Source organism: Crotalus tigris, unplaced genomic scaffold, assembly GCF_016545835.1.
Source record: "Crotalus tigris isolate CLP2741 ecotype Arizona unplaced genomic scaffold, ASM1654583v1 scf7180000017661.16357234195:1864864, whole genome shotgun sequence".
NCBI lineage: Eukaryota > Metazoa > Chordata > Lepidosauria > Squamata > Viperidae > Crotalus > Crotalus tigris.
The window spans coordinates 623,523-645,651 of NW_024096548.1; the positions used below are offsets into that span (position 1 = coordinate 623,523).

Below are 22,129 nucleotides of genomic sequence, written 5' to 3' on the forward strand. Positions count from 1 at the left end.
CAGGCCACGGGCCAGATGCATCATAGCAAAACCGCACCCACCCCATTGCCGGCAATGGCAAAAAAGTAATGATAATGATGATGATAATGATATAATAATAATAATAATAATAATAATAATAATAATAATAATAAAAGTTGGAAGGGGTCTTGGGGGTCATCTAGTCCAACCCCCTACTCAGGCAGGAAACCCTATACCATTTCAGACAAATGGCTGTGCAGTCTCCTTTTAACACTGGTTAATTGTTCTAACTGTCAGGAAGTTTCTCCTTAGTTCTAGGTTGCTTCTCTCCTTGATTAGTTTCCATCCGTTGCTTCTTGTCCTGCTTTCAGGCGCTTTGGAGAACAGCTTGACTCCCTCTTCTTTGTGGCAGCCCCTGAGATATTGGAAGATGCTATCATGTCCCCCCTCGTCCTTCTCTTTGTTGAACTAGACATACCCAATTCCAGCAACCATTCCTTATATGCTTTAGTCTCCAGTCTCCTGATTATGTTTGTTGCTCTTCTCTGCACTCTTTCTAGAGTCTCAACATCTTTTTTACATTGTGGTGACCAAAACTGGATGCAGTATTCCAAGTGTGGCCTTCCCAAGGCATTGTAGAGTGGTATTAACCCTTCACGTGATCTTGATTCTATCCCTCTGTTAATGCAGCCAAGCACTGTGCTGGGTTTTTTGGCAGTCGTGATACGTCGCGGCACGTCACATGACGTTGCGAGGTTGATACCCCTACCCTATACCATTTCAGACAAAAGGCTGAATTATATCTCTTCTTAAAAACCCCCAGTCATGGAGAACCAACAACCTCTGGAGGCAAGTCTTTCCACTGATTAATTGTTCTAATTGTCAGGAAATTTCTTCTTAGTTCTAAGATTGTTTCTCTCCTTGATAAGTTTCCATCAGTTGCTTCAGTACAATTGAAGAATTTATACATCTTCTAATCACTGATACCAGAAATAATTGGAGCATGGTGGTGCACGGTAACCTTCTGTTTCACATTAATTTTAATCTCATATCTATTGTAAAGCAATACTACATCTTCCAAAAAGGCACCGCTGATTCCCAATCTCCTTTGTGATTCATAAACCATTGTTGCTTTCCATGACGTCAATATTACCCATGATTATTTATTTCCAGAATCTGTGGACCTGGACTCTAAACAGTGTACAAGTCTAATGTATTCAGTCTGCAATTTCCATATTCATATAGATGTTAAATCTCTAAATCTATCTGATCACACTCTTGAATATTCTTGGGTTTTCTCATTCCCTGTTATTTGTAACATTCTGCCTGATTTCATTGACTGCATTGTTTGGTGACCCCCGTGAAATGGTCGTTTGACCCCAAATGGGGTCCCGACCCACAGGTTGAGAACCACTGGTGTAATGCTTAAAGTTAGTCAGCCTAGAAACCGGAGATTCTTGAGTTCTAGCTCTAGTTTAGGCATGAAGCCAACTGGGTGACCTTGGCCCAGATACTCCTAGCTCTAGGAAGCAGGCAATGAAGCAATTTCCAAAATCTTGCCAAGTAAAGACTGACTCAGTGGTACCAAAATGATAAATACTTCCAAATAGAAGTAGACTGACTGGCAAAAGAAAGCAAAGATAATAATAATAGGTTCTTTGGGTGCAGTTCCAAAACTTCTGAGCACCATTTGAATATCATCATAAGTGATATTCAAATTTGAATATCATCATATTCTTTGCCCCTTAATTAGTCACTGATGATTAAGAAATCATAAGTGATAAGTGACAAAATCCCTATAAGTCAATTGCAAAAAAACAGCTTTACTCTGAACAGTTTACATTTGTAACTGTATCTTCAACACCATCAAACAACATCTGCTTGCTCTGCCGGATAGGTGGACAAAAAAAAAAAAAAAAGCCAGATCCAGTCTAAACATCTGGCTGACTGGGCAATCAACCATAATAATAATGTAATGATACTTACACATTATGGGTTTTTTTTTCCTGATAGTCAAATGTTGATATAATTGTGTTTTATATTCATTTCTTGGTCCTGTAAAGATAATAATTTATCTCAGCTTCTGAGTGGGTTGTAAGTACTTTTTAGCCAAATGTGTGCTCATTTATCATGCTTTGAGAACACTCATTATTTAAGTGTTTGCAAATTGAGAGGGTCATCATTTTCCCTTCCCTCTGGGCTTCCAATGAACAGAGAATGGGGAGGGAGAGAATTTATGTAAAAGATCTATTGATAATGAGTAGCATTAGAGAGAATTAATCTTGTTTTTCCTGGGTGTTTTTTTCTTTTCTTTTAACACATTTAAAAGTGTTTCTAGAAAGTTTTCAGGTAGTTTAGTAATAGACTTTACAAGATTTTTTTTAGATGATTTTGATATTGTTTGCAGAAACTCAATTCCTTAGTTAAAATGTAAAGCAAAATTGATTAGGAGTCACCAGAAGATTATATACCATATATATATATATATATATATATATATATATATATATATATATATATATATATATATATATATATATTGCAAATATATACATTCATTATTAATACATACTTGCAGTACATTCTAATGTATGCCATATTTTGCATTTATTCTTTGCCCCTTAATTAGTCACTTATGATTAAGAATCAGGGGTAATAACTATTTTATTATTACACGTAATCCTTGTTTATCAGTTGTCCCATTTAGCAACCATTTGCAGTTTTGCTGGTGAAAAAGTAATTTTGCAAACAGTCTTTGAATTTATAATCTATGCAGGTTTGTAAAGCAAACAAAAGCTGAAGTAAAATGGTAATAAGCGGTTTGATTTTTCTTAATGACTGTTTTTCTTAACAACTAGAATAGAATAGAATAGAATAGAATAGAATAGAATAGAATAGAATAGAATAGAATAGAATAGAATAGAATAGAGCTGGATGGGTCCTTGGAAGTCTTCTAGTCCAGCCCCCTGCTCAAGCAGGAGAACATATACCATTTCAAACAAGTGACTGTCTAGCCCAGCGGTTCTCAACCTGTGGGTCGGGACCCCATTTGGGGTCGAACGACCATTTCACGGGGGTCGCCAAACAATGCAGTCTGCCATTTTTTCCCCCTTTTCCTTAGCTATGCTACTCCCTTTTATTCTATTTGCTTTTGAAAGCCAATAGAATAAACTCTTTTGAATAGAGTCTAATTCTATTGGCTTTCAAAAGCCAATAGGAATTGTCCAGGCTGTCTCTGCCCTGCTGAGCCCACCAAAAGTCCCATTCTGCAAATGGTGCTGCAAGTTGTCTGCAGCGAAGGCGAGCTGTCTGGAAGTTTCCACCCCTCCCTGCTGAGCAAATACTAAAAATGTAAGTAAAAGAGGGCCAGGGGTGGGAGGTGGGAGGCCAGCGAGCTCAGGGAGGGTTGCTGGCGCGCGTGGGGCCCGGCGGGTGCCTTGCCTCCCTTGGGCTGGGCAGCTGTTGGCCCAGCCGATGGTCGGCCTGCGCCATCTCTGTCGCTTGCCAGCTATGCTTCAACTGGTACAGGGGGCGGCACCACACATTCATGGCGCTCCCGGGCAGGGAAAGTCCTCGACTTACGACCGGTTGGGTAGTCCTTGACTTACGACTGGTTGGGTAGTCCTTGACTTACGACCAGTTGGGGGTCGCGGCATTAAAAAGGTTGAGAACCACTGGTCTAGCCTCTTCTTAAAAACCTTCAGTGATGAAGTACCCACAACTTCTGAAGGCAAGCTGTTCCATTGGTTAATTGTTCTCACTGCTAGAAAATTTCTCCTTAATTCCAAGTTGCTTCTCTCTTTGATCATCCCATTTCCATCCATTGTTTCTTGTCTTGCTTTCTGGTGCTCTGGTGAATCGTAGTAGCTGATGAGCCCAAATGCTTTTCAGCTTCTGCATCACTCCACTGTAAAGTCAGGTTGCCTGGCCCTGGAGTATCTTTGCACTTAAAAGGCTCCTCGTGGAAAGGGCAGAAACTGCCTGGGTTGTAAATGTCTGCTTCCGGGAGTTATGGAGACACACAATTAGGTGCTTTGCCCTGCAGAATCATCCACTATTCAACCAGTATCTTGAGCAGTAAGTAGATGGGTGGAATTCTATCAGGCTGGGACATTCTACAGGTAGCCCTCGCCCTAAGACTTACAACCAGCTATTTGAGGTTTCTGCAGATCCCCCCACCCAAAAGGTACATACAATCTGGTTTGTGACTCCCCCCCCCAATGGTCACGTGATTTTCGGCTCATGGCAGCTGGCCTGCATTTAAAGTCATTTGCAGCATCCCGTGGTCACGTGACCATGATGTATGATGGTTTTTGCAGAAACTAACATTTATTTCTGTTTTCTGGCAAAAATGCTCATCGCAGACCATGGGTTCGCTTAATGACTGCCTCCAAAGTGGTACAGGCTCTCCTGATTGAGCAGGGGGTTGGACTAGAACAGTGGTGGCGAACCTATGGCACGGGTGCCAGAGGCGGCACTCAGAACCCTCTCTGTGGGCACACGCGCCATCATCCCAGTCCTAGGCCTTCAGCTGGGTTTTATAAAACCTTTTCGCTTTAGGCCTCCACCATCGTGTACAAAAAAAAAAAGGTTCAATTAGTCAATTTCAACTTCTCGCGGGGAAAAAAAGGATCTTGCAAAGTTGGAATTGATTGATTGAACATCCAGTCGGCCATTACCACCCTAGCCCCGCCCACCCAATAGGTCATGCCCACACAATGGGCCACACCCAGCCAATGGGCCACACCCACCCGGCACTCAACGATGCATAAATGGTTTTGGGTTGCAGTTTGGGTACTCAGTCTCTAAAAGGTTCGCCATCACTGGACTAGAAGACGTCCCAGGTCCCTTCCAATTCTGTTATTCTGTAAAAATATGTGGTGTAATCAGGTTGAGCATGTGGGTACCCTGACTTACAGCCAAAGGAAATTCCAGAGTCTGTTATGGTCATAAGTTGAGGACTTAAGTATAAAGGGATGGATTTGGGGGTAGACGGAACTCAAATCCGGTGCCAGCCTGGGTGCTGTCATATTTGCATTCTGATAGAAACCACCAGTGATCTCTGAACAGTTTTGCATATCCCTGGTGCACATAAGCTCTTTTCTCAGCATAATATCCCATGCAGCTGGCAAAATGGTCACAGGTTCCTGAAAGCTTATGTCATAATAAAGTTTCCCGCAATGGACTGAATAGTGTTGGACTTAGCTGGCGAAAAACAAGGCCTAATTGATCTTTCCACTTGATACGGTTGCTACTTTTCATCTGGATGGATTGCTAACAACTTTAGCTGAGTAATGCAGTTGCATGGCTATTATTCATACGCCGTATCACCACCCCAGCCCTTGCTGACTTGGGTAATACCCATGTGTTCCAATCATTCAAACATTACTGGAATAATGTGGGATTCAGTTACCAACAAATGGCAACCACTTGGTTTTCCTAAGGAAGGGTGGGGAATAGCCATCTTTTCAGAAATTGGTAAACTTAGACCACTGACACTGGTATGTCAATGGGGGCTGGTAACTTAAGTTGCAGTGAAGCAGAATCTGGAGGGCTACATGTTCATGTTCCCTCTAGAAATGATATTAAGAATTGAATCTTAAATTCTAGAATCGGGAGATTCTACAGTGAAATGCTGCATTATAAAATAATGTATTGCAACTTTTTATGGGGGAGGGTTATGTTGATCTTTATGTGAGAAAACTTTAATATTTTAACTTTTGACTTTTTTAAAAGAAAAAGTTAACTTAGATTTATTTGTAAATGTGGTGAATGTGTTAACATGCCAATGTCTTGAGTTTTCTTTATCCATGATTTGTTTTTTAGAGCTCTTGGGAGCAGCCAACTTCTGATTAGTACTGGAGTAAATGTAATGTTTCCCAAGCTGAACCAGTTCCAGATGTGTGAACTTGCAAAATTCTTGCTAGCGGGAAAATTCTGGGAGTTGAAGTCTATATATATAGGCAGTTACCACATTTGAGAATCACAGAACTGAGATGATCATTTCTTCAGGCAGAGAGTTGGGCTAATCTAGCTGGCTGAGGAATTCTGGGAGTTGAAGTCTACAAGTCTTAAAGTTCCAAAGTTGGACACTCCTGCTTTAAGTATTTTATTATGTGGCTGCCTCAAATGAATTGTACAGTGGAGGCAACATGGCAGAAAATACGGGGTTTCCCATTTATATAGCAGATCCCTGACAACCTCTATTATAAATTTAAGATAAGCTTATACAGGTAGTCCTCGACTTAAGACTACAATTGAGCCCAAAATTTCTGCTGCTAAATGAGACATTTGTTAAGTGGGTTTTGCCCAATTTTATAACCTTCCTCGCCACACTTAAGTGAATTATTGTTAGACTTGTAACATGGTTGTTAATGGTTGAATCTGGCTTCCCCATTGACTTTGCTTGTCAGAAGCTTACACAAGGGGATCACATGACCCCAGGAAGCTGCAACCGTCATAAATATGAGTCAGTTTCCGAGCATCCGAATTTTGATCACATGATGATGGAGATGTCACAACAGTTGCGAAAAATGGCCTATAAGTCATTTTTTTCAATGCCTGTAACTTTGAACAGTCACTAAACAAATTGTTGTAAGCCGAGGACAACCTGGATATGGGGGAAAAATCCTATTTTCTAGTACCTATAATAGTGATGGTGAATCTATGGCACGAGTGCCAGAGGTGGCACTCAGAGCCCTCTCTGTGGGCACGCGTGCCATGCCCCGGAAATGGCAACTGTCCCTCTTCAACCAGCTGCCTGCTAACTCGCTGAGGTCCCACGTGGCCAGATGCATCCCAGCACGGCTGGTTTCCCCCCCCCCCGGTTCCATCCCTCCTGGACTCGCATGCTCTCCTTTTCTCGGGCACGACCCACTGCATCGCCTCCTCAGCTGTTGGCTGGCCATCCACCTCAGAGGGGGCTTCTTTGAACTGCTGGCAGTGGGCTGCGGTCAAGGGGCCGGCAAGCTATGGCTGCTGGCGGATACCATCAGCCCCCATGCGCTCCCTGGCCTCTGTGTGAGGGGGCCGATGGTGTCAGGCAGCAGCCACCATGGCCCTTGCCTTGCCCCATGGCAATGGCACTCCCGCCCTGCCTCGCCTCACCACGCAGGACGAGCCTCCTGCCTACCGCCCCACCTGCCAGAGAACCGCTGGATCTCCCCCAGCCCTGCCCACCCCCCACAGGCGTCCCTCCCCACGAGCAACATTGAAGTGACCACGCCCACCTTGGCCACACCCACCAATCTGCCATGACCAACCCAGCCACGCTCACCTAGTGGGCCATGCCCACCTTCACCCGGAGATAAATAAGTGGGGTTTAGGTTGCAGTTTGGGCGCTCAGTCTCTAAAAGGTTCGCCATTACTGACCTATAAGGTCTCCATACCCATTTAGTTAAGATGAAAAACTAAATGAATGGTTGTAAAGTCGAGGACTAACATATTTTTATTTATTTTTTTCTTTAAAGATCCACTTTTTTTTAGTTTGTTTTTTTCTCGATCCTGATTGGTTTTGTGCATTTATCATGGTAAACAGGGAAGGCCTGCTGTAGAGGAAGAAGTAGGACTTGTGGAAGTATGCAGTGCATCGTGCTTGGTCTTAAATCCGTGCTTTTAGGTGTGTTTGGATGACACAGTTGTCCTTCTGCGAATATTTGTCGTGAAAAATCGGAATAAGAGACGGCTACTGTGACAATGAATATTTCAGAGAATTTTGCTTTCCTTCCTGTGAAGCCTTGATGTTCAGTGACCCTGTGTGAATCTATTACACCTTCCTTCACTAAAGAGGAAGTAATCCTTTTCTCTGGACTTCTTTTTATCCTCTTCAGATAAAAAAAGACAGAAAATTAAAGAAGTAATTATGACAGCCAAAAATACATAAACTCTTCAAGAGCGGAATCTGCATCGGGATTCATATTATCTTTACAGTTTTGAAACTCAGCAAAATAAATAAATCATTATCTAATGCAAATCTCTTGAGAGTTTATCATTTGTCTATGCGGTACAGAAATTAAGACCTCTATTCTTCCTTGAGTATGCTCATTACCTATCAATTAATTGTGGGAATTTTACTGTATAGGTTTGCATATAGATTTAGAATATTTTATTTCAAGTAACTATTGATCTGAAGACTGTTGGTATCACTGTTACATTTGTTCCTGCAGTTACACACGAGACACGTCTTTTAATTGAATGGTTTTAGTTTTATTGTGTTTTGTTTGTTTTTCATCTTTTCAGGCTTCATACAACAGTTGGTGCATCTTCCGTGCAAGGAGTAAGTGTCTATAAAAGTTTCAAGACATAGTTTACCTGGTACGTATCTTTAAGATGTTCATATCAATTAGATTTAACGAGAAGTTTCCTGACAGTTAGAACAATTAATCAGCGGAACAACCTGTCTCCAGAGGCTGTGAATGCTCCAACACTGGAAGTTTTTAAGAAGAGACTGGACAGCCATTTGTCCGAAATGGTATAGGGTTTCCTGCCTGAGCAGGGAGTTGGACTAGATGACCTCCAAGGTCCCTCCCAACTTTATTATTATTATTATTATTCCTCTTCTTCTTCCTCTTCTTCCTCTTCTTCTTCTTCTTCTTCTTCTTCTTCTTCTTCTTCTTCTTCTTCTTCTTCTTCTTCTTCTTCTTCTTCTTCTTCTTCTTCTTCTTCTTCTTCTTCTTCTTATTATTATTATTATTATTATTATTAAAATTACCCATCTATGTGAAAGACTTCAAATACTGACCAAAGCTATGGATTAAACCTGCATCTTTTCAATCCATTAGTACAGGGGTCCCCAACCCCCAGTCTGCAGCCTGGTGCCGGACCGAAGCCCATTTGGAACTGGGCCACATAAGCGGCAGGCTAGTGTGCAAGCACACAAAGCTGCATTTGCACAAGCCGCGCATGCACACACGAAACTATCCCCTGTTCACCCCCCTCCCCCACTGCTGGTCCACAGAACTGGAAAGGTTGGGGACCGCTGCATTAGTAGGCAATATTGTTCCTTCTTGAAAAGGAAAAAAAAAATAGATAATTGTTATTTGCCTTGTGTCAATCTTACTGACTAGATCTTCCTTGATGATAAATTTTGATAAGTGAATGCTTGTTTATAGTGCAGACCAAATGCAGTCTTGCCACTTGTTCTATACCCAAGCATATTTCAGGAAATGTAGCTCCCAAAAATTGAAGAGAATATTAACTTTCAACTCTGGGAGATATACAGGATATAGTGGATTCCCTCCCCCCCTTCCCTTCCACTGGTAAAGCAACTATGGCAATGCAAGATCTTACTGGCCACAGAAGTCTCAAGTCTTTTTCAAGTACCTTTCCCCTTCTGCCTCATTGTTGTGGTTTCTGACTTTGCTACAGCACAGAATTGGCTGTTTTACACGATTGCATCTGGAAAAGAAGTTTAGGGTTTACACTGACCCTGGAAATTTGCCTGAAAGGGGAATTTCAGCTTGGCTAGTTTGGTTTGCAGAAAGAGGAAGCCACAGCAAAGGGAAGAGAAACGAGTAAGTGTAAGATTTGGTCCAATAGTTCGTGGTGTTTCATGCGAAGCAGGCCCCAAATAGGTGTGTGTGTGGTAGGTTAAGAATGCCTCTTGTCAGGGTAGAAAAGAAGCATTGTTAGAATGGCTTTTCCAGGATATCTAAGTGGCACTGAGGATACACATGCTAGTTCTTGCTCTTTAAATAAACCTATTTTGGGGGGGGTTTCCTCCTTTTGGACCAAATGTATCTTTGAGTGGCTTCATGTGAAATGTTGGGGTTGGACCTGTGGGAACAAGACATTTACTCAGTTGTTTACTCTCACCACTGTTTCTTGTTTTTGGAAATGACTTGCTCTCCGTTGGTCACAGTTGAAAATGGTCATTTCAAAGCAAGTTGCTGATGGAGTGATAGCCACTGTTTTGATTTCTTTAACAGATCTTATTTATTTACCGGTCTTAACAGGCAGCTTAAATGGCTAGCATCGGAGTACCAGACATATCTGACATCTATAAATCACATTAAAAACCTAACTGTATGAAATAAAGATAAAGATCAAAACTTCTCAACATTAATATAAGTTGGTTTTGGTTGTTGTCTGGTTTGGATTATCTTTTGTTCTTTTTTTATCATTTTCTGTTTTGTTTTGTTTTTAAATCTGTGAACTGCTACAGTTGCTGGAAGCCAGATACAACTGGTGTGTATTTATGATGGTTGCAATTGTTCTGGGGTCTTGTCTGGAGGCTAAAACATATAAAAAATGATTGCTGGAATTGGGTATGTCTAGTCTAATGAAAAGAAGGGCTAGGGGTGACATGATAGCAGTGTTCCAATATCTCAGGGGCTGCTTCAAAGAAGAGGGAGTCAAACCATTCTCCAAAGCGCCTGAAGGCAGGACAAGAAGCCATGGATGGACACTAATCAAGAAGAGAAGCAACCTAGAACTAAGGAGAAACTTCCTGACAGTTAGAACAATTAACCAGTGGAACAACCTGCCTCCAGAAGAGGTGAATGCTCCAACACTGGAAGTCTTTAAGAAGAGACTGGACAGCCATTTGTCTGAAATGGTATAGGGCAGTGATGGCAAACCTTTTAGAGACCGATTGCCCAAAAACTGCCCCCTACCCCCATCCCCACTCTACCCCACCCACTGGGCCACCCACCATTACACGGCCCATCACAGATCACCCAGGCAGCCCAGCAGTGCCATGGCAGCCATGCCTTCCACCCATGCCCCGCAACATCATCTGCATGCAATGGGGCGCAAGGACGGAGTCTTGTCCCTGCTGCCTTAGCTACCATGTCTGTGGCTCCACTGCTTTGTGTGGGCCGTGCCCAGGGGCAACTCTCCTCCGGGGGGGCTGTTGGTGGGAGGAGGCGGGGCTGGGGAGACAGTGCGTGTGCCCACAGAGAGGGCTCCAAGTGCCACCTCTGGCACCCGTGCCATAGGTTCGCCACCAGTGGTATAGGGTTTCCTGCCTGAGCAGGGGGTTGGACTAGATGACCTCCAAGGTCCCTTCCAACTTTTTATTTATATTATTATTATTATTATTATTATTATTATTATTATTATTATTATTATTATTATTATTATTATTATTATTCCCTTTTGCAGCCTTCTGACAAATAAATTGGAGAAGCCAGATTCACTTAAGCGTGTTACTAACTGCAGTCATCCACTTAACAACTGTGCAATGAAGGTCGTAAAATGGGGCAAAACTCACTTAACAAATGTCTTACTTAGCAATAGAAATTTTGGGCTCAATTGTGGTTGTAAGTCAAAGATAGCTGCATAGGAACCACAGTAAATGATGCTTACTTATTTTTAAGCATCATTGATAACACGTGAGCAATCTGAGCCCCCCCCCCCCAAGGCCACATGTGGTCTACAGCCTCTTTTTTTTGGGGGGGAGGCTCAGAATATACTTACAATCAAAACTGTGGAAAAACCATGATATCGTTATTTGCAGTTCTGCAGGCAGAGCTGCTCAGAAACGGTGATGTCAGCCCTGGAATTGGCTTAATATGGTTTAATGAAGAGTAACTTCCAAACTCCTCTCACCAACTGCCATAAAATCTTATTTCCACCTACTTGACATCATGAAACCACTCCCTGTGCCCTCCAGCCACATAAAAAGATGTTAAATATGGCTCTTTGTGAAATAAAGCTCGCCCAGCCCTGTATTACAGATAGAGTTATATGAATATAGCTGCCAATATCTGTCCTGTTTCCACAGGCGAGGAGCAGATCCACCCCCAATTTCTGGATCAAAAGTCAGCAGAGGGAAACAGCCCTATAAATAGATTCCTGCCCCTTGCATTTGGGAACTGCTCTCAATAGGTTGCCTTCCACGTATAGAATTTTTAATGTTCTCACACAGTGAGTTGTCTTTCACATAGTTTTGAAGAAGTCCACTCGGAACAATAAAACTGGGTAGTGGTATACAAATGCGTTTTTGTCTCTGATGTAAGGAGAAAATAGAAATAAAAATTGAAGGATTTGGAGAAATATATATTTTATCTGATTTTTTTTCCCCCTTGGATTTTTACAGCTCTAGATACCTGGCACACGTTAACTCGAAGACTGAATTAATTAATACTTGTATGGGCTAGTATCCTTTATGACAGTGATGGCGAACCTTTTAGAGACCGAGTGCCCAAACTGCAACCCAAAACCTACTTATTTATCGCCGGGTGCCAGGTGGGCATGGCCCACTGGGTGGGCGTGGCTGTGGTGGTCATGGTAGATTGGGTGGGTGTGGCCAAGGTGGGCATGATCACCTCGATGTTGCTTGTGGGGAGGGACGCCTGTGGGGGCTGGGCAGGGTTGGGGGTCTCTGGCAAATGGGGCGGTGGGCAGGAGACTCGTCCCTCTGGGTGAGGCAAGGCAGGGTGGGGGTGCCATTGTCACAGGGAAAGGTGAGGCAGGGGCCAGGGCGGCTGCTGCCTGATACCATCGGCCCCTGCACACAGAGGCCAGAGAGCACATGGGTGCTGGGATGCATCTGGCCATATGGGACTTCGGCGAGTTAGTGGGCAGCTGGTTGAAGAGGGACAGTTGCCCTCTCCGGGGCATGGCGCGCGTGCCTACAGAGAGGGCTCTGACTGCTGCCTCTGGCATGCGTGCTATAGGTTTGCCACTACTGCTTTATGGCTTATTTTCAATGTTGGACAAAGCTCCAAAAAGCAGGGGTTTCCAAAATACATTGTCTGCTTGTCTGTAGGAGTATTGTTCTTATTTATAATTTTCACAGGTGCAATGAACGGATTTCTATTATAAGGATTTAGCAACGATCTTCTAGCAGGATGTGATTTAGTATTTAACGGAGCAATTCTGATAAAATAAAAGTGTGGGTATAGAAGTACATTTGATGTGTGCGTATTGGTTGGTGGCCTTTGAATTCAGCAAGTGTGTCTAATTGGGCTCCCAGCTGTAGGGAAATATGGTGGTGCATGTAGTTTTGTTTCTTGGGTGTTCACTTATCTGTGGCTAAGCATCTGTTGCCTTGCAAATGACTTTTAAGTTAAAACTGAACAAGCTAAAATGAGCCACTCTAGGTACCTAAGTGTGTAGTTAACCAATTTAGGTAATTGAGACTATAATTCACACTGAGGCAGTTTGAAGGCTCAGCAACCTTGGTGTCATCCACTGATCCTCATGAGGACAGGCTGTCAAATGGCTCTCGGTTCCCTATTTTCCAGTTGCAAGCAGCAATGGTGATTTTAACTGATTTCTTGCTTAATACATTATGTGTTGTGGCGTGATTTGGATTTTGAAATGCTTTAAAATGAACTGATGTGCATAACAGGAGAAAAAAAAAAACCCTCTGCAGTATCTCTTGCTCTTCACTTTGAGATAGAGCAGTGTTTCCCAAACTTGACAATTTTAAGGCATGTGGACTTCAACTCCCAGAATTCCACAGCCAGCGTTGCTGGCTGTGGAATTCTGGGAGTTGAAGTCCACATGCCTTAAAATTGTCAAGTTTGGGAAACACTGAAATAGAGGATGTTAAACGGTAAGACCAGATGAAAAGCTTCTGTGCCTGGGATTCAGTTCAGAAGGCTGATAATTTGCCCATTAATTCATGTATACATAAATATATATTCCCCCCCAAAAAACCAGTCCTGTATAATAGCCAGCATCATTCAGTATGGTCCATCCATTAGGATAGCCATGGTTTTCCCAGTGTCAGTGCCAGATCTGAAATTGCATTAGGTGTAGAGCCAGATACGACCAGCCTGATGGTACATTTTGTCAAGGAGAACTCCTGGACAATATACAGTTATGTTCCATCCAGATACCTTCAAATAAAATTTCTTATGGCAGGTTAGGGCAACATATTTTTCGAGGTAGTTCAAATAGTAATTTCTTATTGGGGCCACCTCATCCATCTCTTAGCTATGGGAAGGATTAGAACAAAGGTAATCTGTCAATCTTTTCAGAACTGCTTATATTTAAAACAGGTCCTAAACAGTAAATTGAAATTAAATTGAAACATAATTTTCCCTCAGTAATTGCGCTCTCTCTCTCTCTCTCTCCCCCTCCCTCCCTCCCTCCCTCCCTCCCTCTGTGTGTATGTGTGTGTGTATTCAGTGCTTTTTATACCACTTCCTTAAATTTTAATGTTTGGCATACTCAATATTCTTTCCAGTGTTGATACAGTGCAATTACTGAGGGAAAATTATGAATGGATTCAGATTCTCTTTTGTCGCGAAATGGATATGAAGGGTCAACAAGCAGATTTCAGCCCAAGTTCCTTTGCAGGATAGATAGTGAGATTCTAGGCCAGGGGTGTCAAACTGCCGGCCCATGGGCCAGATGCATCATGGCAAAACCGCGCCCACCCCATTGCCAGCAATGGAAAAAAGTCGCGACACGCCACGTGATGTTGCAAGTTTGACACCCCTGTTCTAGGCCATATTGTATGGTTCCTTACTTCTGTAAATTCAGAGCTTACTATGTGATGTTCCAGCTGCATGTACCAATGGTTTGTCTGTAATCCACTTTTGTTATTCGTCAATTCTCACAGACATACACTACCCCCATGGTTCTTCATATACTGTCTGTTAGATCATGTGCAGGGAGATGTTTTAGATGGCTGCCTGACCATGGGCTTACAACGTCCATATAAATAGTTAGTTTGCTATGTTATGAGCTGATTTACCTCTCAATCACACTTTTCCATTCTTCCATTTTAAGTCTCGTATGATACATACCAAACTTGAACGGTATGAAAAATATTAGATGCTCTACATGCCAGCAAGGTCTCTGTTGTATTGCAGATGGTGAAGTTGAAGAAAGAGGGGAAATGACTTAGCCTTTATTTGCATCCTTATTTCATATGCTGGTTTCACATCCTGATATGTGACCAAATGTTGATGGTATCAGCATTAAGACCTTCTGCTTAAACTTGGTAATTGCGTGATTCGATTTCATTCAAATAAGAATTTTGCTGGCTGATAAACACTATAATATAATCACCCCTCCACAGCCAAATTAGTATTCTTTTGAGGGAGAAAAATCTGCAAAAATCTGTTCCTGTTTTTAAACATTTTAACTGTACCTGCAATTATATTTAGAATATTGATAGCTATATAGAAAATATGCTAATATTTGATACATAGAATTTGCTGTTAGCTTCTATTAGATGCTAGTATATTTGCTAAAGAGACTTGGGTGTGACTAAAAATATATTCTGTTTAGGGGGGAAAAAAAACAAATGAAGTGTTAGTTGAAAACTGACTGGACATGGTTTCATTTCCTCTTTTTATATTTTTAGATTGGGAACAAAAACAGAGCAGCACTGGCTGAAGGTGAGAAAGTTGTTCTGTTATACAGTAGATGCCTGTTGCGCCCGCCACCCTTGTTGAAGCATATTTGTTCTTTGTTTTGTTTTTGCAGTGAGGATTGTTATCTAAATTTGGTTTGGGGATAGTATCTGGAAGCTGACTTTAAAACAGTTATTAATGAAATATTGTTTTTTTCTTCTAAGTAAGACATAAAGCAATCTTAATGCATAAGAACAAATGACTTAATAGAATAAATAAACATGTCTTCCATTTCTAACATGCTATTTTCTTTCAAATGGTTTCTTGTAGCTCACAGAATAATGAACTCTCCATGATACTAAATATTTAGTTATTTATTGTAATGTATTTTTTAAAAAAAGCAAAAAATGCTGACCATAAGACATCACATATGATTTCTCACATGTATTAGGAATTGCTGTAAATCCTATTTACTAAACGTGATGCAGTTTAAGTTGCATCTTATCATATAATTGACAAGCAGAAGCTAAATGTAGAAATCATTTTGGTGTGGGAAGAATAAAAAGATCTCACAATAAAAAGAAAACTATAAGTATAGCATTCAGTTTTCCATTCTGTTAGAGAAAATTGGGAGTCACCCCAAAAAAATAAATGGTGATTATAGTCTATTTTAAACCTCTTTAAATAAAACACTTGCCTATTATTTATAAAGTTCCTGCTATGTGTTTTACTTGAATTGCTTTTATTGTCATAAATATTAGAAAAACAGTTATGAAGAGAACTGACAGATGATTGCTTTTAATATCTTTTCAAATAGCCCCATTAATGAACTTATTCTATAATCATTAGCTATAGGATCCTTGCACCAATCTAAAGCAGCATACTTAAAATTTGCCACTAGATGTCAGCAGTAGAAAAGAGAATAAGAAAGGACATGTAGCTCAAGATACACAAATAAGTCAAAAGATTTGTTTTATCTTGCATTTGGCACCCATGTGTGTTCAACTATTCCCATTCCTTGCAGCCATGTCTATGCAACTTACGGCCAAAACAGTATTTCATGCAGTAGCTTTATTTACTTTGATTTTAGGAAGAGACCTCCCCCCCCCATTTTTAACCCTCTAGAATTATTGGGGGGGAAGGATAGGAGTTAGTGTTCTCCAGTACAGGAGATGGAGAATCCACCAATGGGTTTTCTCTGTCTGCCTGCTCTTGAGACCAAGTAGCCAAATTTGACACACCCCCTCTTGCCAGGGGATCCATTCTTAACTTGCTCTCAGCTCTTGAAGACTCGTGTTGGCTTGGCTCTCAGCTATTTCAGGTCAGAGAAGAAATTTATTGGTGAATTATCTTTAAATAATTGGTTATCTTCAAATTTAGTGTTCTACATATATTGGTGTATGAAATTATATCACAATATTGATGGTTGTACTTCCCTTTAGCAAAGAACTAAGAGCATTGAACCTGTAAGTCTTGGAAAAGTACAGATGGTCTCTGACAATTAGGAAACAAATAGAGGTAGTCCCCACTTAATGCTTAGTGACTGGTCGAAGTTAAAACAGATCTAAAAAAAAAAAAGCTCCTTGTGAGCCAGTTCCAGAGTTCCAACGTCCACCCCTTATGGGCATGTGATTGCATTTTGGGTGCTGGCAACAGGCTCAATTTATGGCTGTTTGCAGCATCCCACAGTCACATGGCCACGGTTTTTGATGTTATTTTGGTGATCACTTCCAGTTTCTGACAAAAAAAAAAATGGATTTGTTTAACAATCCCCACATTCGCTTATCTGCCACATTCGCTTAACAATCACCACAAATACAATCTTAAAAGTCCCAGTCATGTGGTAACTTACATCAACGACCGCCATGACTTACAACTGTACTTCTGGACTCAGTTATGGCGGTAAGTCAAGGAGTACTGGTGTAATGGCAGAAAGAATTTGGCAAATACATTTCTACAGTTTTATTTCAGAATATATAATCCTGCTGAGTTACGCCGCAAAGTGGCTTCTGCCCTAATAGCAGGTTCTGCATGTTGTGTGTTTGCAATTTAAATTCTATTGACCAACGTCTTCAAGGGACGGTGGTACGGTGCAAAATGGCTGCCAGGTTTTTATGTGCAATTCACCAAGAGGAAATGCTCGCCTGTGTTAGTGGTTGGTTACTAGCTTCAAAAGTGAGCAAAAAGGAAGTGCATCAGCCTTTGCCCCGTCTCTTTGATATTCTCCAAACATTTAAGTATTGCTTTTAAACATTTAAAGAAGTATTAAAAGCATGAAGATTCTTTAGGGCAGGGGTCTGCAACCTTGACAACTTTAAGACTTGTGGACTTCAGCTTCCATAATTCCTCAGCCAGCTATGCTATGCTGGCTGAGGAGTTCTGGGAGCTGAAGTCCACAAGTCTTAAAATTGTCAAGGTTGCAGAGCCCTGCTTTAGGGGTTTGAGTTATGTATCTCTGCTTCTTTCTTTCAAAATGCTCAATACGTGAGGGGTACTTGGTGCTCTCTGAGCTGGGTTGTTCTATTCATGGTTAGGGCAGAGGGCTCATAAAGTTTGGCCTTGCAACAGCATCCCATGGTGTGCAGAATTTAAGAGGTTTTTGCAGCTTATTCTAGGACAGTGGTTCTCAACCTGTGGGTTGGGACCCCATTTGGGGTCGAACGACCATTTCACGGGGGTCGCCAAACAAGGCTGTCCACCATTTTTTCCCCCTTTTCTTTGGCCACGCCCCTGGCACCTGGTGATGTATAAGTGGTTGGGGGTCACCACAACATGGGGAACTGTATTATGGGGTCGCGGCATTAGAAAGGTTGAGAACCACTGGTCTAGGACGAGATATTATCCTTTCATCATTTTGCTGAGATTTTATTTGCTGCTCTTTCAACATTAAAATAGGTTCTTCTTGTACAGTTCCTGACCAAGGCAGATAAAGATAAAAACACTGAACTTGCTAAAGAGAAAACGTTGCTGAATCCTGTTTCCTCATTCCCTACACACATACACACACACACGCACAGACGTGTGTGTATTTTTAATAAATTATGGAAATCCTGCAGGCTTGTATAAAAGGGCTTTGTATACACATGTACAGTTCTGAAAACAAAATATGTTCTTCCTTCTTTTTCCTTATCACCCTTTTTGAGATAAAAACCTCAAGTGTGGGACAGTTATCTTTTTATAAGCATCACAACTGAGAGAAAGCTATAAGCACCACAACTTTGGTGTAAAAAAGAGGTAATCTTCTTTTGCATTGTTAAGATTTTTAAAGGTAAAAATAGGGGAGAGGAAGAATAAAGAAATAGGGACCATGAATTTTTACCATCTGCTTACTGAAAGCATGATTAAAATGTTTAATGCAAATTGATTATAGTACGTATTTTTTCCTTGTTACCATGGAGCTTAGAAATTTGGTATTAAGAAGCTTGCGAACATTAAGAAGCCCCTAAATTAAAGGGCATACATTACTCAGCACAGTGCAGTCAAGAATTTTATATGTTTAGTAGATTCTTTGCATGTGGCAAAAATTTATCTCCATAATCGGGGACAGTCCTATACTGATCCAATTCCTGAAATTTAGAATAACATTATGCTGCCCTGTTGTTTTGTTAAAAAAAAAAATACAGATTGATGCATTTGGAAATAAACAAGGAAAAACGTAATTTTAGAAATAGTCTAAAAGCGTTCTCTCATCCAATGGAAAGTAATGCAATCAGCCACTTCCTTAGAGTTTAGATAGCGCGCATTCATAGATCCAGCTGAAAGCAGCTTAAAAGCTACATGAAATAAAATGCCTTTTATAGTGTGCCACAGTATATGCAGACACCTTCATTTTGAAGGAGATGGGAGACCTGCATAGAGTAGCTTGTAATTTGAGCAGATGGTGAGTGAAGATTGCTTGAGCCGTGCAGGTATAATCCTCGACTTACAATCTTTTGTTTAGTGACTCTTCAAAGTTACACTGAAAAAAGTGACTTACGACCATTTGTCACACTTGCCGCATCCCCACGGTCACATGGCCAAAATTTGGACCCTTGGCAACTGGCATGTATTTATGACAGTTGCAGTGTCCCGAGGGGGTCATGTGATCCCCTTTGGCGACCTTCTGACAAACCAAATCAATGGGGAAGCCAGATTCACTTAACGACGGTGTTCCTAACTTAACAACTGCAGTGTTTCGCTTAACAACCTTGACAAGAAAGGTTGTAAAATGGGGGAAAGCTCACTTAACAGCTGTCTTGCTTAGTAGTGGAAAGTTTGCACTCAGTTATGGTGGTAAATCAAAGGCCACCTGTACTGGATGCTGGTTGTTTGGTTGGTTGGATGGATGGATGGATGCCATTGGTACATCAAAACTCGTAGCTAGTTTATTGTGTGCGTTGTTTACCCATTATTGGAAATTATGGGAACTGACTCATGATCACTGTTGTTTTCTGAGATGTAAACATTGGACAGTCTCCCATTCATTGGTATTAAATCCTTCCACAGCCGCACTTCAGCTTCATGATCATTGTCGTATACCTGGGTGTATGAGAGGGAGAGATCTAAGCAGTCTTACTGTCTGATGCAAGTGTGTCAGTCAGCTTTCAATCTATATATCTGTCAAGCCTGAAGATGACGAATGAGACTTCGTCGAAACATCGCCAAGACACTTCCAATTTGACGTGGGAGAAAACCCAAATAACCAAAGACCTACATATCTATATATATCTATATATGCAATGAATTTCATTTAGGAAGAAATATCTATGTGCAGGTGCTTGGTTTACAGAAAAGCTGCCATAGTACCTTCAGTATTATTTCTCCCAATGAAAAAAAGCAGAATAGCTTTGCAGTTCATTATTTTGAGCCTTCAAAGAATTGTTACCTTAGGGGTTTTCTTCCAAAAGTATTGAAATTGGACGGGGAGGGGCGGGGTTGTTATCACTTGCTGAGCCTTGCATTCTGTAGATCAGCGGGGAACAAAATACTTATTAATGTACTCTTGCGCCTAAGGGAGTTATCTCTTGATCCTTCAGAATTGGTATTACATCTTGTAACTCCGTTGCCTCTTCTGAATTAAGCCCAGACTAAAATGTGTCAGATGCATCCAGCATGAAGGCCATGCGTGCAAGTCTTGTTTGGAAAATGTGCCCCAGCTTTCTGCCTGTCTGATTTTGACATGGCCCCTTGCATCAGACAATCCCATAAGGCTGTAATGGGCCTAGTCATTGTAATCAAATGCAGCGTTCCGTGTGTCTAATTTCGCAAAAGTAGGTCAAGTTGGAAATAGTATTTCCCACTGATTCCTGCAGCCTGTTCTTAGAGGGGCCGAAAGCACCGTTTGCTGATACCTTGCTGTATAATCTGGACCAACCAATGGTAGGAATCACACGGTCACTGGCATTTCGGTCTGTAATAGCTTCACCGGGCAGCATCTGATAATGAAAATTAGTGCCTAACAATAGATAAAAGGGAAAGCATTAAAATGGATGAATGCATTCTCGTTCTTAAAAGGAAAATTATTATATTTTTAATAAAGCAGGACTGTAATGAATGACCATTGCCATGAGCATGTATCCCACGGCTCTGGATACAGTTAAATTACTGATCATTGCCTATAACACCCTAGATCAGGGATCTCCAACTTTATGACATGAGGATTTTATGGCAACTTTATGACATGTGGACTTCAACTCCCAGAATTCCTCAGCCAGCCATGCTGGCTGAGGAATTCTGGGAGTTGAAGTCCACATGTTGTAAAGTTGCCACTGTTGGAGACCCCTGCCTTAAATTGTTTGATGCTGAAGTACTTATAACAGGGGTCTTCAAACTTAGCTCTTTTATGATTTGTGGACTTCAACTCCCAGAATTCCTCAGCCAGCGTGCCTGGTTAAGGAATTCTGGGAGTTGAAGTCCACAAGTCATAAAAGGGCCAAGTTTGAAGACCCTTGGTTTATAAGTATGTGTTCTCTGACTAGAATTGACCTACCCAATGTATCCATCCCTGGAGCAACTGCTGATGAGTGTCTCATTTCCATAAGGTATGAGGAACTGCCTTGCTATAGAAATTAGTTTAGCCCTGCTATCTTGGCTTCCTGAAAGCTTTTGAAAAATGAAATATTTCAGAAGCTTGCGATGTGCTAGGATGCCCAATTCAACTTGATTTAGACAATGTTTATGGCTTCATATTTTATAATGCTCTATTCCTCCAAGGGATTTTTTGTTTTAGAAGTTTGTTTTTGCTACTGTAAACTACCAGGAATCTGTGAATAACAGAGTTGGAAGGGACCTTGGAGGTCTTCTAGTCTGACCCTTTGCTCAGGCAGGAGACCTTGGCCTAATACCATTCCAGACAAGTGGCTTTCCAGGCTCTCCAGTCTTTAGGGATGGAACACTGTAACGTCTGAAGACAAGCAGTTCCACTTATCAGTTGTTCTGTCAGAAAATTTCTCCTTACTTCTAAATTGATTCTCTCCTTGATTAGTTTCCATCAATTGCTCCTTGACGTGCTTTCCAATGCTTTGGAGAATAGGTTGAACCCCTTCTTTGTGGCAGCACCCCAAATATTGGAACTCTGCTATCATGTCACCCCTAGTCCTTCTTTTCTTTAAACTAGACATACCCAATTCCTGCACTCTTCCTTAGCATTGAGATGGTAGTTTAAGAACTACATTCAGTGTCCACTTATGATGAATTGTGACAGTAGCTTGGTGGTCATGTTCCTGCCTATTCTTAAACTCTCATGCCAGCACCAAGGAAGAGTTCCCATTTTGTCCAGCTAAGCTGTCCACTATGTAGTTCTATCTCTTAGCATGGAGGAAGGCAGTGAACTGTTCCAGCAGACAGTGGACAAGTGTAGGGTCGGCCACTCCCAAGTTGAGGGTGGGAACGATCAGGTGGTAGAAGAAGCATATGGGGACAGGTCTTATTCC

At 41.5% G+C, this 22,129-nt stretch overlaps 1 protein-coding gene across 7 annotated transcripts in view; it reads left to right on the forward strand.

The window, feature by feature from the left end:
- CYRIB (CYFIP related Rac1 interactor B) overlaps nt 1-22,129 on the forward strand; it is a 93,359-nt gene that overhangs the window by 39,584 nt on the left and 31,646 nt on the right. For 2 of the 7 annotated variants that reach the window (XM_039335818.1, XM_039335817.1), the window contains exons 2-3: nt 8,200-8,274; nt 15,230-15,263. The exons of 1 other annotated variant lie outside the window; for it this stretch is intronic. The gene's annotated coding sequence lies outside the window, so the exon portion shown is untranslated. Of the gene's footprint in view, nt 1-8,199; nt 8,275-14,298; nt 14,864-15,229; nt 15,264-22,129 lie in introns of those variants that run through there. 4 more of the 7 variants (XM_039335820.1, XM_039335819.1, XM_039335821.1 and 1 more) reach the window with 3 other exon arrangements.